This window comes from Spermophilus citellus (genome assembly GCF_964194105.1).
Source record: "Spermophilus citellus genome assembly, chromosome: 3".
Taxonomy (NCBI): domain Eukaryota; kingdom Metazoa; phylum Chordata; class Mammalia; order Rodentia; family Sciuridae; genus Spermophilus; species Spermophilus citellus.
This window is the reverse complement of record NC_138184.1, coordinates 107,119,637-107,141,325: the sequence shown is the minus strand read 5'-3', so window position 1 is coordinate 107,141,325 and position 21,689 is coordinate 107,119,637. Positions and strand designations below refer to the sequence as shown.

Here is a 21,689-nt window from a genome sequence, read left to right as displayed (position 1 = left end):
ATCTCTGAATGTCTTTGCTTATGTAGTGAGTCTCTTGGAGGCAGCATATTGTTGGGTTTTGTTTTGTAATTCAATCTGCCAGTCTATGGCTTCTGATTGGAGAGCTTAGTACATTTACATTCAATATTATTATTGAGGTTTGATTTTTGTTCCCTGTCAATTTGATTTTGTTTGTTTGTTTGTTTGTTTGTTTGTTTTTGCCCTGTCCTCACTGATCTCTGTGTCATTTTCTTTTGCAGGATCTTGGGCCCAACTAGCATCTGTTTTTTGGGTACACAGTTACACTGTTCTTCCCCAGCAGCACTGGAAACATTGGGAGCTACTCTGGGAACTATTACCAGCAGAGACTAATCAGTACCCCTGCCACGTCATAATCAGAAATATTCAAAACAACTCTAGGTTCTCTGGGGCCATCAACACTTCCTCCAACTCAGTCTCCATGTCCATCAGTAATCTGCAACCTGACAGTGAGGTTGACAATTACTGTCAGTCATATGATAAAAGAAACACTAACTCAGTGACACAGGCCCATGGGGAAGTGAAAAGAACACTCCTTGGATCATCTCACCCTTAGCCCTGAGTCTATCCCTAATCAGGAGGTTTAACCCTTCTTTTCCCCCACCCAAATCCTGAAGATAGGAGTGTCCACCTCTATTTACTCTATTTTGTTTTCTCAATAACAGTATCTTTTAAAAAAATGTTTTGGTTCTTTATAGTTATACATGATAGTACAATGTATTTTGTCATATTATATATACATGGAGTACAACTTATTGTAATTAGGATCCCATTATGTGGTTGTACATGAGGTGGAGTTACCCTGGTTGTATATTCAATGACAAAGCTAGGAAAGTTATGTCTGATTAATTCCACTATCTTTTCTACTTTTGTCCCTCCCCCTTCCCTTAATTCTCTGCTGTTTAATACAAAGTACTTTAAGTATTACCTCTATATTCTCACTTGTGGGCTAGGAGCCACATATTATAGAGAAGATATGGCCTTTAGTTTTGGGGGAATTGACATTTCTTTCAAATTATATTCTCCAGTTCCATCGATTTATGAACAAATACCAAAATTATATTATTCTTTATGGCTAAGTAATATTCCACTGTGTATATATACCACATTTTCTTTAATTATTCACCCCTCAAAACTTCACTAGAAATCATCTAGAATTCATGATCCACTGCTTTACTGTTGTGAATTGAGATGCTGTAAACATTGATGTGGCTGTGTCACTGTGGTATGTGATTTTAAGTCCTTTGATTATGAGTGGGATAACTGATAAAATGGTGGTTCCCTTTCAAGATATCTAAGGAATCTCCATCCTGCTTTCCATAGTGGTACCAGCAATTTGCAGTCCCACCAAGAGTTTATGAGAGGAAATTTTCCCCCACATTCTTGCCAACATTTATTGTTACTTGTGTTCTTGATATTTGCCATTGTGACTGGAGTGAGGTGGAATCTCAATGTAGTTTTAATTTGCATTTCTTTAATTGCTAGAGATGTGAAATCTTTTTTCATATATATTTTTGACCATTTTTATTTCTTCTTCTGAAGACACTGTTCATTTCCTTTGCCTTTTTATTGATTAGATTATTTGATTTTTTGGTATTAATTTATTTTAGTTCTTTGTATAATCTGGAGATCAATGCTGTATCTGAGGTACAGGTGGCAAAGATGTTCTCCTATTCTGTAGTTCCTCTGTTCACATTTTTGATTGTTTCATTTGAAGTGATGAAACTTTTTAGATTAATACCATATCATGTATTGATTCTTGATTGTACTTCCTGCACTTTAGCCATCTTGTTGAGGAAGTGCTAAGCCAACATGATGGAGATTTGGGCCTATTTTAATGCCTTGGTCCTTGATCCACTTTGAGTTGAGTTTTGTTCAGGGTGACAGTTAGGAGTTTTATTTTATTTTACTACATACAAATTTCCATTTTTCCCAGCACCATTTGTTGAAGAGGTTATCTTTTTTCCAATATATGTTTATGACAACTTTGTTTAGAATGAGGTAACTGTATTTGTGGGGGTATGTCTCTGATTATTCTATTATGTTCCATTGGTCTTTATGTCTGTTTTGGTGCCAATAACATTTGGTTACTGTCTCTGTAGTAAAAGTTAATGGCTGGTATTGTGATGCCTCCAGCATCAGTTTTCTCACTAAAGATTGCTTTTTCTATTCTGGACCTATTATTTTTCTAAATAAACTTCATGATTACTTTTTCTGTTTCCATGAAGAACATCATTGGGATTTTTTGAGAGAGAGAGAGAGAGAGAGAGAGAGAGAGAGAGAATTTTTTAATAGTTTTCGGCGGACACAACATCTTTGTTTGTATGTGGTGCTGAGGATTGAACCAGGGCCACATGCATGCCAGGAGAACGTGCTACCGCTTGAGCCACATCCCCAGCCACATTATTGGAATTTTGAAATAAATTGCATTAAATCTAAATAGTGCCTTTGGTAACTTAGTTATTTTGACAATATTAATTCTGCCTCACCAAGAACATGAGAGATCTTACCATATTCTGGGGTCTTCTTCAACTCCTTTCTTTAATATTGTATAATTTTACATTTTAAAGGCCTTTAATCTCTTTTGTTAGATTGATTCCCAAGTATTTTATTTTTATTTTGAGGCTATTGTTTAGGGGATACTTTTCCTGATTTCTCTTTTACCTGACACATCATTGGTGTAGGGAATGCAACTGATATATTGGTGTTGATTTCATACCCTGCAACGTTACTGAATTCATTTATGAGTTCAAAAAACATTTATTGTAGTTTTTGGGTCTTCTAAATATAGAATCATGTCATTGTCAAATAGGAATAATTTGAGATTTTTTTTCCCATTCATGTGCCTCCATTTTTTTTCTTTTTTTCTAATTGGTCTGTCTAGGGTTTTAAGGACTGTGTAGAATAGGAGTGACAAAAAGAGGACATTCTGTCTTGTTCCAGATTTCAGGAGAAATTCTTTCAATTTTTTCTCCATTTAGAATAATGTTTCCTTTGGTTTTGGTGTATGTTGTTTTACCACATTGAGGTACATTTTTACTATCCCAGGTTTTTCTAGTGTTTTAGTGTGAATAAATTTTGCCTCTGGCATTTTATAAATATTGAGATAATCATGTGGTTCCTGTTTTAAATCTATTGATTTGTGAGTTTTGTTTTTCGATATCTGTATGTTGAAAGAAACTTGCATCCCTGGAATGAAACACATTTGATGTTACTACACTAACTTTTAAATATGTTTTTGTATGTGTTTTGCCAAAATTTTATTGAGAATTCTTGCACCTATGTTTATCAGGGATACTGGTCTTAAATTTTCTATCCTTGGTGTGTTTTTGTCTGTTTGGTATCAGGTTGATACTAGGTTCTTAGAATGAGTTTGGAAGTTTTCCCCCGCCCTTCTATTTTATTGAATATTGTTTGTATTTGTTATAAGGTTTTCTTTGAGGGTCTGGTAAAACTTGGCTGAGAATTCATCTAGTCCTGGGCTTTTCTTTGTTGGAACGCTTCTGATGATATCTTCAATTTTATTTTTTGTAATTGATCTGTTTAATTTTTTATGTCTTCTAAACTCAATTTGGTAGGTCAAATGTCTCTAAAAAATTTCTATGACTTCAAGATTTTATCTTTTATTGGAGTATAGATTTTTAAAACAGCTTTTGATTATCATCTGTATTTCAATGGTGTTCATGTTAATATTTCCTTTTTCATCACCAATTTTATTAATTTGGGTTTTCTCTCTTTTCTTCTTTGTTAGCTTGACTAAGGGTTTATCAATTATATTTAATTTTCAAAGAGCAAACTTTTTGTTTCATCACTTTTTTTTCAATTCCATTTATTTTGGCTCTGATTTTAATTATTTTCTGTCTTCTTCTGTTTTGGTGTTGGTTTGTTCTTTATTTTTAGGGCTTGGGATGTAAAGTTAAGTTTTTTCATTTGGTGATTTTCTATTCTTTTTTTTTAATTTTTTTTATTGATTATTTAAAGCATTTCATAGCTCATGATATATCATCTTTCATACATTAGACTCAAATTGTGTTTTGAACTCCCATTTTCACCCCAAATACAGATTGCAGAATCACATCTGTTACATATTCACATTTTTACATAATGCCGTATTAGTGACTGTTGTATTCTGCTACCTTTCCTATCCCCTACTATCCCCCCTCCCCTCCCCTCCCCTCCCATCTTCCCTCTCTACCTCCCCTGCTGTTGTTCAATTCTCTCCCTTTTTTCCCTCCCCCTTGCCCCTCATAACCTCTTATAATTTTATGTATCCTTGAAGGTCTCCTACCATTTCCATATGCTTTCCCTTCTCTCTCCGTTTCTCTCCCCCCATTCGTCTTTGTTTACTGTAGTCTTTTCCTCATGCTCTTTCTTCCTGTTCTGTTCTTAGTTGTTTTCTTTATATCAAAGCAGACATTTGGCATTTGTTTTTTAGGCCTTGGCTAGCTTCACTTAGCATAATCTGCTCTAATGCCATCCATTTCCCTGCAAATTCTATGATTTTGTCATTTCTTAGTGCTGCATAATACTCCATTGTGTATAGATGCCACATTTTTTTTATCCATTCATCTATTGAAGGGCATCTAGGTTGGTTCCACAGTCTAGCTATTGTGAATTGTGCCGCTATAATCATTGATGCAGCCGTATCCCTATAGTGCGCTCTTTTAAGGTCCTCAGGGAATAGTCCAAGAACCATTTGATTTTCTATTCTTTAAAGAAATAATCTAAATGTACTGCAATTATCTCATAGAACTCTTTGTAGAGATTTTGATATGTTTTGTTGCTCTTCTAAATAAGTATCTTCTTATTTCATCCTTGATTTTTTTGAGCTATCTGTTGTTCATTCGATAGTGTATTATTTAGTCTCCAGGATTTAAAGAAGCATTATTTTTTCATTGATTTATAATTTTATTAAATTATTATCTGAAACAATGAATTGTATTTGCTCTGTATTATTTATATTTGCTACAAATTGCTTTGTAGCCTAACATATGGTCAATTTAGAGAATGAACCAAGTGCTGCTAAGAAGAAAGTGCATTCAGTCATTTTTGGATGAACTAGTTCTCAAGTGTATTTTTTGTCTACTTTATTAATTGCATTTTTTAGTTCCATAGCTTTTTTATTTACTTCTGTTTTGAAGATATAACATTTGATGAGAGAAAAATGCTGAAGTCACCCAATATTGTTGTGTTGTGATCTATTTGATTCTTGAGATTGTGAAAGGTTTATTTGATGTACATAAATGCTTCATTGATTGGGATATACATATTTAAGATTGTTGTGCATTTTTGATGTAAAACTTCCTTAAGCAGTATAAAATACCCTTCTTTGTTCCTTCTGATTGATTTTGAATAGAAATCCACTTAATCTGAGAGAAGAATAGGAACCCCCCTTGATTACAAAATCCATATGAATGATAAGTTTTTTGCCATCCTTTCACTTTCAGTCTGTTTATTGATGTCCTTCTTGCCCATTAGGTGAGTCTCTTGAAGACAGCTTAATGTTGGGTATTGTTTTTTAATCCAATCTTATAGCCTATAACTTTTGATTGATGAGTTTAGGCCATTTACATTTAGTGTTATAATTGAGAAATTATTTTTATTCCCTGTTATTTTAAATTATTTCTGTTTTTTAATGTGAGTTATCTTTTCTTTTTTTGACTATTCTGTGCTTTTAGTGTAGTTCCTCCCTTTGCTGGTTTTTATTTTTATTTTTAATTTCTTCTTCATGAAATACTTTGTAAAGAAAATTTTGTAATTTAGGCTGTTTAGTTGTAAATTCTTTTAACTTTTGTTTATCATAAAAAGTTATTATTATTATTTTATTTTCAAATTTGAGATTTAGTTTTGCAGGATATAGTGTTCTTGGTTGGCATCCATTTCTTTCAGAACCTGGTATGTTATTCTATTTAGGTTGAAAAATCAGCTGAGTTGTGAGTTAGTTTCTCTCCAAATATGATTTGATATTTTTCTCTGGCAGTCTTTAGAATTGTATCTTTATTCTTTGTTAAGCATTTGCATAATAATGTGCTTTCATGTGGGTCTGTTGTAATTTTGCGTATTTGTATGCTTCCTGTATTAAGTTTTTTATTTTGTGCCTAAGGTTCGAAAAAATTCAAAATTATTTTATTGAAAGTACTGTTAATTTCTCTGGTTTGTATCTCTGAGACCTTATCTATCTCAATAAATGTTATGATTGTTTTTTTTTTATTTTATCCCATATTTCTTGGAAGTTCTGTTCATGGTCTCTTAATATCTTTTCTCTGTGGTGAAAAGTATTTTCCTGAGACTCTGTCTTCCAAGTGATCTAGTCTGCTTGTTATACTTTATAATAACTGTTTCATTTATTTCTTATTTTGAGGATGTCTTCTTAATTTTTTCAGAATATCTATCTCTTTATTGAAATGATATTTTGCTTTTTGTATTTTCTCCCTTATATCATCTTTTTCTTTGCAGATCAATTTAACTTTGAATAATCTAAAATTATTCTCTGATATTTATTCCACTCTTATGTCAATGGATTCTGTTTTTGACATATTTCGCTTTGTTTGAGATGATTTTTTCTCTTGCTTATTCATGTTGTACATATGCCTATCTAATAGTTGTTATTGGGGCAGTAGTGTTTCTACTTTGTGAAATTATGTGTCCCTGAATATTTCCAGTACCTCACGACTTACAGGTAATAGATAATACTAACAACTAATGCAAACAATTTACCACATTACACCAAATAGCTATAGCAATAAAATCTGCAATGTTGAGTGTTACGACACTCAGAAATGACATGATCAGTTACTGCCCATGGTAAAATGGCCAGTTTTACACAAGGGTTTAAAGTTTTACATGATGACCAAAAATAGAAGAGAAATGATGTAGGGTATAATAAATATGATGGAGGAAGAGAAAAATAGAGGTGAAAATAAAGAAAGAATGGAGGAAAGAACAATAGAGATTGGGTATAAGCAGAGGAATAGAGAGCAAGTGTCTTTGGGAAACCAATAAGTGAGAGAAAAAACTGTAAAAATAAAAAAATATATATATGAATAGAATTTAAGAAAAGCAAAATAAAAATATGAAAAAAAATTACAAGAACAAAATTGGTACATACTAATTGAACAGCTTAGTCCTCAAAATATTGATCCATGAAAAATAGTACCTTAAAATAAAATTATAGAAATAATAATAGAGATATATGAATATGTATAAGTGTCCAATTAAAGATAGAGTTATTTAAGAGGAAAAACAGAAAAAGAAAAGATGGGGCAGTAGAGAAGGGTTTGTATAAAGAAGAGGTGAGTATATGAAGAGGCAACATGGGATGTTTATAGGAGGGGGAACAAAAAATAGAAGTAAAATAATTAAAGGAAAAGTGATAGAGAAAAATAGTGTTTGGATGTTTGCAAGAAAATATAAGTAGAAAAAAAGAAAGACAGAGTTGTAAAAGGGTGTATAGAAAGTCAATCCAAAATATACTAATGAAAAACCTAACCATTAAAAAAATGCAGAGCAAAAAAAAAAATAGCTATCTTCAAGAAATGCTAAAAACAACAAAAAACAAATATGTGGGTGTGCAAATGTATAAATGTTCATCATATGTCAATCAGTACACATTCAAAAAATCAAAACATAATACTAACAACAAAAACAAAATAGCAAAATTGTCAATGAGAGCTTTTCCTGCTCTCTGTGCCAAACTGCCTTCCTGTTTCTCAGCTTCCCTTCTCAGAGAGATGGTGAAAGGAGCTCTTTAAAATGTATGAAGCTTGAATTCCTGGATATTGTTATCTTTGGGATCTGTGTAATGAGTTGCTGAAAATGAAGCTCCCGGGGGTAAGGATATGGTCTGATATTACCCATGGTGTTTTATTATGTAGGAAGTTTTCTGCATCAATCAATCAACACATTTTAGGACTGTATTCCACAATTCTCTGCATGGCATCACCTCTGGGATGGAGGAGTTGGTTCTTCACCAGCTGTGTTTTTGGGGATACTGCATATTTTTTAGATGGTGGGGCTTCTCAAGGACTTGGTTAAGTCTCTCCACCCTGTTCAGTTACTCCCTGCAACTGGTTATATATGCTGCTGATTTAAAGAAGTGGAGGATGGAGGAGTGGGATTTTTCTGGCCTCCTGTTGAAAAAAAAAAAAAAGAACCCCCAGACAGTATTTAGTAATTAACTCCCAAGGGCTTGTGACTAATCCTGATATTCAAATTCTGGCAAGATGGTTTCTTTAAGCAGCCCTGGAATATTGCTTGATTATTAATTAGTTTAATGACTGCTAAACCATGTAATCACGAGGTCGTACATGTAGAAACAGAATAGGCATCTGCTCTTTCTGCTCAGCTCACTACTCCTCCACATTATCTGTGAAAACACCCTGTCAGGAGAAAAGCATTGGCACTAGCTGTGATGATTTTGACACTTTCTAAGTTACATGAATATATTCAAAAAACCTCTAGGTGTGGCCATTATTCAATAAAAAAATTAAATCTCTGCATAGGCATATAATTCTTGAATGCAGGAAAGAATCTCTCTGGGGTCTATGGTAGTGAGAGGAAGAAAATTTGGTTCATGCACAGCTGCAGAGTTGACAGTGGCTTGGGCTCTGGGAACTTAGTGTGGTCACCTGTAGATAGCAAAATCCATGCTCTGTTCCTCTCACTGTCCCTCTAAGATCTCAAGCTCTTTCATGATTATGGTTCCTAACTCATCCAGGTAAATTATTTTATCTTTAATGTTAAATATATATATATATATATATATATATATATATATATATATATGGATTTGGAAAATATCTGGAGATAGTGTAATCCTCAAGCATTCTCTTGGAAATGTCAAATGTTGCATCCACATGGATGGAAATTAGCAGATCCTTAGAAATTTAATATAGAATTTATATGTGACTCAACAATTTTACTGTAGATATATGCTCCCCCAGATATGGAAACATGCATTTGACCCCAAATTTGTATGCAAATGTTCATAACAACATATGCATAAAAAGTAAAATAGATGTGATTTAAATTTCATCAGAAAATAAATGGATAAATACTATGACCTGCACAGCTGAACCCCAGAAACTGGTGAGAGGAGATGGGGGACTAAGAAAAACAAAAACAAAAACAAAAAGCATTTAGAGATAAAAGCGGGATCATGTGGTAATCTGACTTCTGATTGAGAACAGTGACCCTGAACTGGCTCCACACATTTATTATATAATTTTACCACCAGAAGTTTACTTTTGAGAAAGTTTCTACAAGGCAGACAGACTTAAAGGTAACAGTACTGATGAGGCATTATGCTTATCTTGCTATGCTAAGAATCCTCTATCCTTGGGAGCTGGTGTCTTAATTTCCTGGTTAAACTGATAATTCTGAGCTTTTTCCAAGAGTGACCATGGGCCAGCATCACCATAGTAACTGGAAAATGTTAACCAATACTTTTGCTCTGGGAAATCTCTGTGCAAGCACATGACAACCATGAGACAAGCAGACACCTTGATTCCCATCACCACTCCCCAAAGATAAATAAAATGTGACATATTCACACAGGAGAATACAAATTTGCCATGAATTTCTAAAATGAAGATTTACCTTGAGAAAATCATGCTCAGTTCAACATATACATATATACAGCCCAAAAGGAGATTATAGATGGCCAAAGACTGCAGCAAAAATGGGATGCAGTGTTCAGTTAATGGGTATAAATTTTACTTTGAAAACAGTGAAAATATTTTAGTACTAAAAAGAGGTATTAATTTTATTTTAAAAGTACATTGGAATCTGCATTCTGGGCCCAATTTGTTTTACAAGTTTTAGTCTAGAGAATGGTGTAAAATACATATTATTCCCCAAACAAAATAAACCGACACATACATGCAGGTGACAAAGTATATTGTGTCCCAGTTCTGTGTGTTTGGGTGTCCCAGACTTTAAAACATTAAATGAAAAAAAAAAAAAAACATTTAGATATAATCAGCCCATTGGTCCCACCTCAGGCTAATAACACATGGCTTTGTCCAAGGATCCTATGTGAAGCCTTCTGTTCCTCAGAGATGACAATGGACAATGTAATCTCTCTGTCACTATGCCTGAGGATCTCTTTTCAATAATTTCCTGTTCCCATCATTTATGCAGAAAGGAGATGGATGAGGGTTAAGGTGGGGAGCACCCTGCTCAAATGGTCTAAAATTGTCAGTCATAGAGAAAAGCTGCATTTCAGGTCCTTCCAAGTACAGTAATATCCCCTTTTCCATGGTTTCAATGTGTACTGTTTCAGATATAGGCAGTCATCCAAGATCTGAAATACTAAGTGGAAAAAAATTCAAAACTAAACAATCCATAAATTTTAGAATCAATGTACATCATACATCTCACACCATCCTGCTTCAATCTGCCTAGGATAGGACATGAATCATCCCTCTGTCAATCTATTCATACTGTGTGCCTTTATACATCTCCTATTCTCCCCATTATTAACTTAATAATCCTCTAATTTGTCAGATGTATTTCGAGGCATTAGAGTGATTATGCTCAAGGAAACTCATTTTCTTCAATAACAGCACCAACACAAAAGAGTTGTGATGCTGGTGATTCAGATTATACCAAAAGGGAATCCGAAGGTGCTTTCTTTAATTAAAATGGTAAAAATTGAGTAAGATATTTAGGGAGAGTTGATAATGTCTATATAAATTTTATTATAATTTGTTGTTTTGATTATTACATTTCTTGATAAGTTCCTATTGATAATTTCACTGTGGCTAATTTATTAATTATACTTTATAATAAGCATATATATGTAGGAAAAAATAGAGTTTAGTACAATTAGCAGTTTCAGGCATCCACTAGGTGTTTTGGAAAGGATATCCCGCTGACAAGTGAAGGACACTGTAATAGTTCTTGGCTTGCAAGTCACTGTTCTCTGTCCTCCTTCTCTGCCAACTTCTGAAAAAATTCATGGTGGACAAATGAGCACAATTATGAACTATTTAAGAGACCACATTACTGCAATTGGTGCCTAGACAAAGTCAAGAAAGAAGGCTATTAGGTAGTGAAGATATTGCCTCTTTCTTAGGGGCAAGGGATTAGTGTGTAGGGAAGAATATTCTTCCTCCACAGTCCTCTACTGTGCATGTAAGATCTGATTGATCTTTCGCTAAGGTACAGGGAACACTGTAGGCCTGCTTATGTAGTCATCAGCCAACAGCTCCTGTTGGACAGCCTGATGCTCAGTGTTTCTTGTGATAAACCAACTACTCACTTCCATCCATGAGAAATTCATGACAGCTTCTACCCAGATATAAGCAAAGAAATCTCAAAGCTCAGGGTGCTGGAGGTCAGTTATGGGAAAGGCCATAATTTGCATAGGAGGCCCCTGGGAAGCTCAGATGCTGCTCTGGAACCTTAGAAAACAAGTCTCTGCAGGAATCTCCACCATGGCCAGGGGCTTTCTTCTCCTCATCCTCCTACCTCTGCTCAGGTAACTATCTGTGGAAAGCAAAAGAGATTATGCAGGCACATGGGGCTTCTTTTCTCTTTTATGTTTGAAATATTATATGGGATATGACCCTAGACTCACTTGTAGTTGTTCCCACCTCCTCTGTTCAAGGGTCCTGATCTGACACAGGAAGCTTCAGTGGCAGCATCTATGGAACAGAGGGTCACCCTCTTCTGCATTGGAAACAGCAACAGTGTCAGAAGTTCTACTGTGGGCTGGTACCAAGACTTCTGATGCTGCAGCAAAAGTGTGATGATTGGAAGTTCTCAGCCCTCAGGGATCCCCGATTATTTCACCAGCTTTAATTGTGGCAACATAGAGTTTCTAAGCATCTCAGGCCTTCAGTCTGAAAACCAGGCTCATTACTATTGTTCAACATAGGACAGAAACATCAAGGCTCCCACAGTGCTCTATAAACATGGGGAAGTGTTATAAAAACATGTCTTAGGTCTAATGTGAGACTGACAATCCCACAACTGATTATCACAAACCAAAGGAGATACTCATGGGCCCTGCAATGTCCATGTCTGGAGTTTTGACTCTCAGATTATAGATGGAGAGGCAATGCCATTAATTTACTCCCATATACTTTTTAGAAATATTTTAATTGAGTTATAATTTACATACAATAAAGTGTAACTGTGTAAAATGTTCAATTAAATGTCATTAATTTCCAAATCGGAAATCATGCCAAATGTTACTATGAACATTTTCTGTGGACTCATACTTTTATTTTTCATGGCAGATAATTTGTAAAGAAATTTCTGGGCCTCATGTTAACTTGATTTGAGAAATGTTAAACTACTTTCCAAGGTTACTGCTCTAGTCACTATTTCTCAGAGCAAGATATAATTTGGAAAATACTCCACATTTTTTTTTTTTTTTGTATTGGGGATTGAACTCAGGAGCCCTTAATCACTCAGCTACATCCCAACATCTTTATCTTTTTTTATTTTTTTTTCATTTTATATAGAAACAGAATCTCACTTGGTTTTCTAGGACCTTTTTAAGTTGCTGAGGCTGGCTTGAACTCAGCCTCCCAAGTCACTGATATTGCATGCATGTTCCACTGTACCCAGCTAATACTTTACATTCTTAATAACTCTCATTCTCTGTATTTTGTAATAGTTTTCATTCTAGTGGGTAGTGAGGTGGTAGTATGCTATTATTTTTATTTTTATTTTCTTATTGGAATTATTTCAACATAATCAATTAATCAGAAAATGTATGTTATCGAAACGCTTTACTAACACTTTCATAAATATAAAAAATACATTCTACAAGATACACAATTCCTCTTCTCACAGAAATAAATATAATTACTTGGTTTTTAATGCTGTCTATATTTAATTACAAATTATGATAGAGTTGAAAAGTACCAATTTACCATGAGGTGAGGTCCATTCCTAAGTATGGACGTTTCTAGGTCCTAGAATGGCACTTGTTATGTATATTGAGATGCAGATGTCAAAATTATAAAAAAATATTGAATGTCTCTAGCAAATAGAGAAAAGCAAGTTGAAACTAAACTGAGATTCCATCTCACTCTAGTCAGAATGGCAATTATCAAAAATACTAGAAACAGGCCCCACGTGCCTGCAGGGTAGGCAGACCTGTGACCCACCAGGAGAACAGGTCCAGCGGCCTGCTGAGGGGCAGGCCTGCCCCCACCCCCAGTGCCTGCAAGGTAGGCGGACCTGCGACCAACCAGCAGAACAGGTCCAGCGGCCTGCTGAGGGGCAGGCCCCTCCCTCCCCCAGTGCCTGCAAGGTCAGGCCCAGCAACCTGCAGAGTGACAGAGATGCCACACGCGCCTGCAGGGTAGGCAGACCTACGACTGACTGGCAGAGCAGACATAGCGGCCCGCCAGCGTGGTAGACAGATCACACCAATTGGAAGAGGATCACAGCCACTACCTGCCCTGCAAGGGAGATTTTTCAACTATACAAGAGCAATATAAATAAATAGAGGGAAAATTTCAAAAACACAACAGTTTCACCAAGCAGAAAGAAACGCGAGCAGTATGAAAAGACAAGGAAAGAAAGGACCACAAGCAATGCAGGTCAACTCAACTCTAGAAGAGGTAATAGCTGCAACACATTGAATGTCAGATAAAGAATTCAGGATATACATGCTTCAGATGATCTGGACTCTCAAGGAAGACATGAGACAGCAAAATCAGACAATGAAAGATCACTTTGAAAATGAATTACATAAACAAATCCAAGAAGGAAAAGATCAATTACACAGAGAGATAGAGGTAATAAAAAACAAACAAATAGAAATCCTAGAAATGCAGGAAGCAATAAACCAACTTAAAAACTCAATTGAGAATACTACCAGCAGAGTAGAACACTTAGAAGATAGAACATCAGACAATGAAGACAAAGTATTTCAACTTAAAAAGAACATAGACAGCTCAGCAAGACTGTTAAGAAACCATGAGCAGAACATCCAAGAAATATGGGATAACATAAAGAGACCAAACTTAAGAGTCATTGGGATACAGGAAGGCACAGAGCTCCAAAACAAAGGAATAAACAGTCTATTCAATGAAATAATATGAGAAAACTTCCCAGACTTGAAGAATGAGACAGAATCCCAAATCCTAGAAGCCTACAGGACGCCGAATGTGCAAAACCATAAGAGATCCACACCTAGACACATTATAACGAAGATGCCCAACATACAGAATAAGGAGAGACTTTTAAAAGCTACAAGAGAAAGGAAGCAGATTACATTTAGGGGTAAACCAATCAGGATAACAGGTGATCTTTCAACACAGACTCTGAAAGCTAGAAGATCCTGGAATAACATTTTTCAAACACTGAAAGAAAATGGGTTCCAACCAAGAATCGTGTATCCAGCAAAATTAAGCTTCAGGATGGAAGATGAAATTAAAACCTTCCACAATAAACAAAAGTTAAAAGAATTTGCAGCTAGAAAACCATCTCTTCAAAAAATCCTTGGCAAAACATTACAGGAAGAGGAAATGGAAAATAACAATGAAAACCAACAGTGGGAGGTAGGACAGTAGAGGGGGGAAAGTAATCAAAGAGGAAAACAAATCAGGCTTAGTAACATTAATAAACAAATATGGCTGGAAGAACAAACCATATCTCAATAATAACCCTAAATGTTAATGGCTTAAACTCACCAATTAAGAGACACAGGCTAGTTGAATGGATCACAAAACAAGACCCAACAATATGCTGCCTACAGGAGACGCATTTGATAGGAAAAGATATACATAGACTGAAGGTGAAAGGTTGGGAAAAATCATACCACTCATATGGACTGCGGAAACAAGCAGGAGTGTCCATACTCATATCAAACAAAATAGATTTCAAGCCAAAGTTAATCAAAAGGGATAAAGAGGGACACTGCATACTGCTCAAGGGAACCATACACCAACAAGATATAACAATCATAAATATAGATGCCACAAACAATGGTGCAGCTATGTTCATCAAGTAAACTCTTCTCAAGTTCAAGAGTCTAATATACCACCATACAATAATCATAGGATACTTCAACACACCCCTCTCACCACTGGACGGACCTTCCAAACAAAAGTTGAATAAGGAAACTATAGAACTCAATAACACAATTAACAACCTAGACTGAATTGACATATATGGAATATGCCACCCAACATCAAGCAGTTACACTTTTTTCTCAGCAGCACATGGATCCTTCTCAAAAATAGATCATATATTATGTCACAGGGCAACTCTTAGACAATATAAAGGAGTAGAGAAAATACCATGCATCTTATCTGATCATAATGGAATGAAACTGAAAATCAACGATAAAAGAAGGAAGGAAAAATCATGCATCACTTGGATAATGAACAATAGGTTACTGAATGATCAATGGGTTTTAGAAGACATCAAGGAGGAAATTAAAAACTTCTTAGAGTTAAATGAAAACACAGACACAACATATCGGAATCTATGGGACACATTGAAAGCAGTTCTAAGAGGAAAATTCATTGCTTGGAGTTCATTCCTTAAAAAAAGAAAAAAAACAACAAATAAATGATCTCATACTTCATCTCAAAATCCTAGAAAAAGAAGAGCAAAACAACAGCAAAAGAAGTAGAAGGCAAGAAATACTTAAAATCAGAGATGAAATTAATGAAATTGAAACAAAAGAAACAATTGAAAAAATTGACAAAACTAAAAGTTGGTTCTTTGAAAAAATAAATAAAATCGACAGACCCTTAGCCATACTAACGAAGAGAAGAAGAGAGAGAACTCAAATTACTAGCATACGGGATGAAAAAGGCAATATCACAACAGACACTTCAGAAATACAGAAGATAATCAGAAATTATTTTGAATCCTTATACTCCAATAAAATAGAAGATAGTGAAGGCATCGATAAATTTCTTATGTCATATAATCTGCCCAGATTGAGTCAGGAGGATATAGACAACCTAAACAGACCAATATCAATTGATGAAATAGAAGAAACCATCAAAAGATTACCATCTAAGAAAAGCCTAGGACTGGATGGGTATACAGCAGAGTTTTACAAAACCTTTAAAGAGGAACTAATACCAATATTTTTCAACCTATTTCAGGAAATAGAAAAAGAGGGAGAACTTCCAAATTCATTCTACGAGGCCAACATCACCCTGATTCCGAAACCAGACAAAGACACTTCAAAGAAAGAAAACTACAGAACAATATCTCTAATGAACCTAGATGCAAAAATCCTCAATAAAACTCTGGGAAATCGGATACAAAAACATATCAAAAAAATTATACACCATGATCAAGTAGGATTCATCCCTGGGATGCAAGGCTGGTTCAATATACGGAAATCAATAAATGTTATTCACCACATCAATAGACTTAAAAATAAGAACCATATGACCATGTTGATAGATGCGGAAAAAGCATTCGACAAAGTACAGCATCCCTTAATGTTCAAAACTCTCAAAAAACTACGGATAACAGGAACATACCTCAACATTGTAAAAGCAATCTATGCTAAGCCTCAGGCTAGCATCATTCTGAATGGAGAAAAATTGAAGGCATTCCCTCTAAAATCTGGAACAAGACAGGGATGCCCTCTCTCAACACTTCTGTTCAACATAGTTCTCGAAACACTGGCCAGAGCAATTAGACAGACGAAAGAAATTAAAGGCATAAAAATAGGAAAAGAAGAACTTAAATTATCACTATTTAAAGATGACATGATTCTATACCTAGCAGACCCAAAAGGGTCTACAAAGAAACTATTAGAGCTAATAAATGAATTCAGCAAAGTGGCAGGATATAAAATCAACATGCATAAATCAAATGCATTCCTGTATATCAGCGACAAATCCTCTGAAACGGAAATGAGGACAACTACTCCATTCACAATATCCCCCCCAAAAATAAAATACTCGGGAATCAACCTAACAAAAGAGGTGAAAGACTTATACAATGAAAACTACAGAACCCTAAAGAGAGATATAGAAGAAGACCTTATAAGATGGAAAAATATACCCTGTTCATGGATAGGCAGAACTAACATCATCAAAATGGCGATATTACCAAAAGTTCTCTATAGGTTTAATGCAATGCCAATCAAAATCCCAATGACATTTCTTGTAGAAATAGAGAAAGCAATCATGAAATTCATATGAAAGAATAAAAGACCCAGAATAGCAAAAACAATGCTAAGCAGGAAGTGTGAATCAGGTGGTATAACGATACCAGACTTCAAACTATACAACAGAGCAATAGTAACAAAAACAGCATGGTACTGGTACCAAAACAGGTGGGTGGACCAATGGTACAGAATAGAGGACACAGTAACCAACCCACAAAACTACAACTTTCTTATATTTGGTAAAGGGGCTAAAAGCATGCAATGGAGGAAGGATAGCATCTTCAACAAATGGTGCTGGGAAAACTGGAAATCCATATGCAACAAAATGAAACTGAATCCCTTTCTCTCGCCATGCACAAAAGTTAACTCAAAATGGATCAAGGAGCTTGATATCAAATCAGAGACATGGCATCTGATAGAAGAAAAAGTTGGCTACGACCTACATACTGTGGGGTCGGGCTCCAAATTCCTCAATAGGACACCCATAGCACAAGACTTAACATCTAGAATCATCAAATGGGACTTACTCAAACTAAAAAGTTTTTTCTCAGCAAAAGAAACAATAAGAGATGTAAATAGGGAGCCTACATCATGGGAACAAATCTTTACTTTTCACACTTCAGATAGAGCCCTAATATCCAGAGTATATAAAGAACTCAAAAAATTAGACAATAAGATAACAAATAACCCAATCAACAAATGGGCCAAGGACCTGAACAGACACTTCTCAGAGGAGGACATACAATCAATCAACAAGTACATGAAAAAATGCTCACCATCTCTAGCAGTCAGAGAAATGCAAATCAAAACCACCCTAAGATATCATCTCACTCCAGTAAGATTGGCAGCCATTATGAAGTCAAACAACAAGTGCTGGTGAGGATGTGGGGAAAAGGGTACACTTGTACATTTTTGGTGGGACTGCAAATTGGTGCAGCCAATTTGGAAAGCAGTATGGAGATTTCTTGGAAAGCTGGGAATGGAACCACCATTTGACCCAGCTATTCCCCTTCTCGGTCTATTCCCTAAAGACCTAAAAAGAGCAAGCTACAGGGACACTGCTACATCGATGTTCATAGCAGCACAATTCACAATAGCAAGACTGTGGAACCAACCTAGATGCCCTTCAATAGACGAATGGATAAAAAATGTGGCATTTATACACAATGGAGTATTACTCTGCATTAAAAAATGCCAAAATCATAGAATTTGGAGGAAAATGGATGGCATTAGAGTAGATTATGCTAAGTGAAGCTAGCCAAGCCCTAAAAAACAAATGCCAAATGTCTTCTTTGATATAAGGAGAGTAACTAAGAACAGACTAGGGAAGAAGAGCACGAGAAGAAGACCAACATTAAACTAGGATGAGAGGTGGGAGGGAAAGGGAGAGAGAAGGGAAATTGCATGGAAATGGAAGGAGACCCTCAGGGTTATACAAAATTACATACAAGAGGAAGTGAGGGGAAAGGGAAAAATAATACAAGGGAGAGGAATGAATTACAGTAGAGGGGGTAGAGAGAGAAGAGGGGAGGGGAGGGGAGGGGAGGGGAGGGGGGATAGTAGAGGATAGGAAAGGCAGCAGAATACAACAGACATGAGTATGTCAATATGTAAATCAATGGAAGTGTAACTGATGTGATTCTGCAATCTGTATACGGGGTAAAAATGGGAGTTCATAACCCACTTGAATCAAAGTGTGAAATATGATATATCAAGAAATATGTAATGTTTTGAACAACCAACAATAAATAAATAAATAAATAAATAAAATTTTAAACTGGAAAAAAAATACAAGAAACAGTAAATGTTGGTGAGGATGTTGGGGAAAGGTACACTCAAAATTGCTGATGGGTTTGCAACTCAGTACAACCATTGAGGAAAGAAGTATGGAGATTCCTCAGAAAACTTGAAGTAGAACCACAATTTGACCCAGCTATTCCATACCTTGGTTATACTCAAAAGATTGAAAAGAGCCCACTACAGGGACACCGCCACATCAATGTACATCAATGTATATAGCAGTTTAATGCACAGTATCTACACTATAGAACCAGTCTGGGTGCCCTTCAACAGATAAATGGATAAAGACAATCTGGTACATACACACAATGAAATTTTACTAAGCCATAAAGAGGAAGAAAATTATGACATTTTCTGGTAAATAGATAAAACTGGAGACTATTATGCTATGTGAAATAAGCCAATCCCCAAAAAACAAAGGCTGAATGTCCTCTCTGATATGTGCATGCAAAATCATAAGTTATATAATAAGGACATGGGTATAGGGAAGAATATAAGTACTTTGGATTAGTCAATGGTAATGAATGGAAGGAAGAGGGAAAGGGAATAGGAAACATAGTGGAATGAATCAGACATTATATTTATATTTACATATATGAATATATTACCAATATAATTATACATTGTGTGTAACATATAAAATGAGATGTTATACTCTATGTATGTAAAATATGTCAAAATACATTCTAATTTCATCTATAATAAACAAGAACAAATAAAAATAAAAGAAATGAAAACATTTTAGAAAATTCAGAATATAATTCACTTCCTCAGCTGGAACCATGAGACCTTTGTAAAATACAACGAATCATATTGAACAAATATGAACAAAGATTCATGCCCAGCCCACATGCATCCTTGCCAATGCCTAGGAGAAATTCATTTTCATAAACAAAACATTCATAAGTCCTGCAATCTGAGTTCTCTCAGGGTCTTCAGTCCTATGGCATTCCATGCAGCCAGTGGTGACTAAAGTGCTATATGGTTGTGACTGAATCTAGTCATAACCTTTAGTCTCACTTGCTGAAAATAAAGGTTACAAATATGTGAACTGAGAAAGCTTGAAAACATGCACACGTGTATCATCTGAATGGCAACACGTAAGATTTTGCAACTGAGTTCCTTGACAAGTCCTATGTGAAAGGACCTCAGAAACATTTTTTGTTGTTTTGTGGATAAACTAGATGGTATCCTGCAAGCTAATAAAACCATAAACTTTATGTTCACCTGCTTAATCCTGACCTGAGAAGAACTGATATCAAAAAAACTATTTTAGTCCTGAAAACAGGGGGGTGTCAAGTGAACTATGCATGAATTCACCACAAGGGGTCTGAGGAAAGTAAGAAGGCCATTCTGAGGTAATGGAGAAACCACAGAAGAGGTTCCCTGGACTGGCCCATAGACAGAATGAGAGGGGATGAGGTGAGGATGTAGGACTGTCTCGGAAGGTCTGATCACAATGTCACATAATGATGTGTATGAGCTTGGACAACAGGGGGCACTGCAGATCAATTAATAGAGGTAAGGAAGTAACCAAAATTGTAATAAGCCACTTGGCCCTGCCTGATATTCTGTTGTTGGGGGTCACAGCTGTGACTTTCCACACCCCTGAGCCAACCCAACTCCAACCCTGCACACCAAATTGACATCTTTATGTACAGGAGTCTGAACTAGGGCCCAGGGTGCAGTCAGAAAACGTGGAGGAACCTAATTTGCATAGATAGACCCTCCCCTTCTCAGACTATGAATAAGGCAAGAGAGAGACTTGGGGAAACCTCTGCTCAGCATCAAGGACAGAAGGCACAACTCAGGATGACTTTCATCATGGCTTGGTCCTGTCTGCTCTTCACATTCTTCATTCAGTGCACAGGTGACATGATATGAAGGAGGGATAGGGTGTGTCAGTACACTGATATGGGCCCTGATTCTACTATTGTTTCTAGACAAAAATCACCCTCTCTGTGTCTCTCTCACTTCCAGGGTCCTGGGCCCAGTCTGTGCTGACTCAGCAGCCCTCAGTATCTGGGACTCCAGGTCAAAGGGTCACCATCTCCTGCACTGGAAGCAGCAACAATATTGGTGGCTATTATGTGCACTGGTACCAACAGCTCCAAGAAAAGCCTCCCCAACTCCTCATCTATGATAATAGTAATCGACCCTCAGGGGTTCCTGATCGCTTCTCTGGCTCCAAGTCTGGCAACTCTGCTTCACTGACCATCACTGGGCTCCAGCCTGAGGATGAGGCTGTCTATCATTGTCAGTCTTATGACAGTAGCCTCAGTGCTCACACAGTGCTCCAGGCTTATGGGGAAGTAAGACAAGAACCCCATTACCATATGTCATGAGGGCAAACACTCGGCAGCTTTGCTCAGGTCTACTCTCTGGCTGCTTCTGCTACCACTACTATAGGCCCAGCTGAACCTACTGGCACTTCTTTGAGTGAGAAGCCTCTTGTCCTCTGCCCTCAGAGTCATTCACAGCAGCATATTCCTAGGAAATGTCTCCATATAAAAAGAAATTCCTAATTCTTGTTAGCTTGAGGAGCTAAACATTCAAGATGCTTTTGCCTTTTTACCCTGAAGTTCAAGTGGTGAGGCAGCCAGTGCAACCCTGGTCATCCCAGACTTGACATCTAATGCAGAATCCTGTGGTTTCATCCTCCATTCTTCCCTATTTTCAGGAATTCTAGAACTATGTCATTCGTATCTGTGATTCATGTCATATTCTAATTTTATATAGGTTTTCTAACATGAAATATTTG

General features: G+C 36.1%; 1 gene segment (V, D, J or C); it reads left to right on the top strand.

Annotated features, from left to right (window-relative positions):
- Window positions 1-21,273, top strand: part of LOC308643393 (immunoglobulin lambda variable 1-40-like) — a 165,609-nt gene extending 144,336 nt beyond the window's left edge. The window contains exon 2 of the V gene segment in view: window positions 20,909-21,273.
- Window positions 21,274-21,689: the final 416 nt, after the last annotated feature.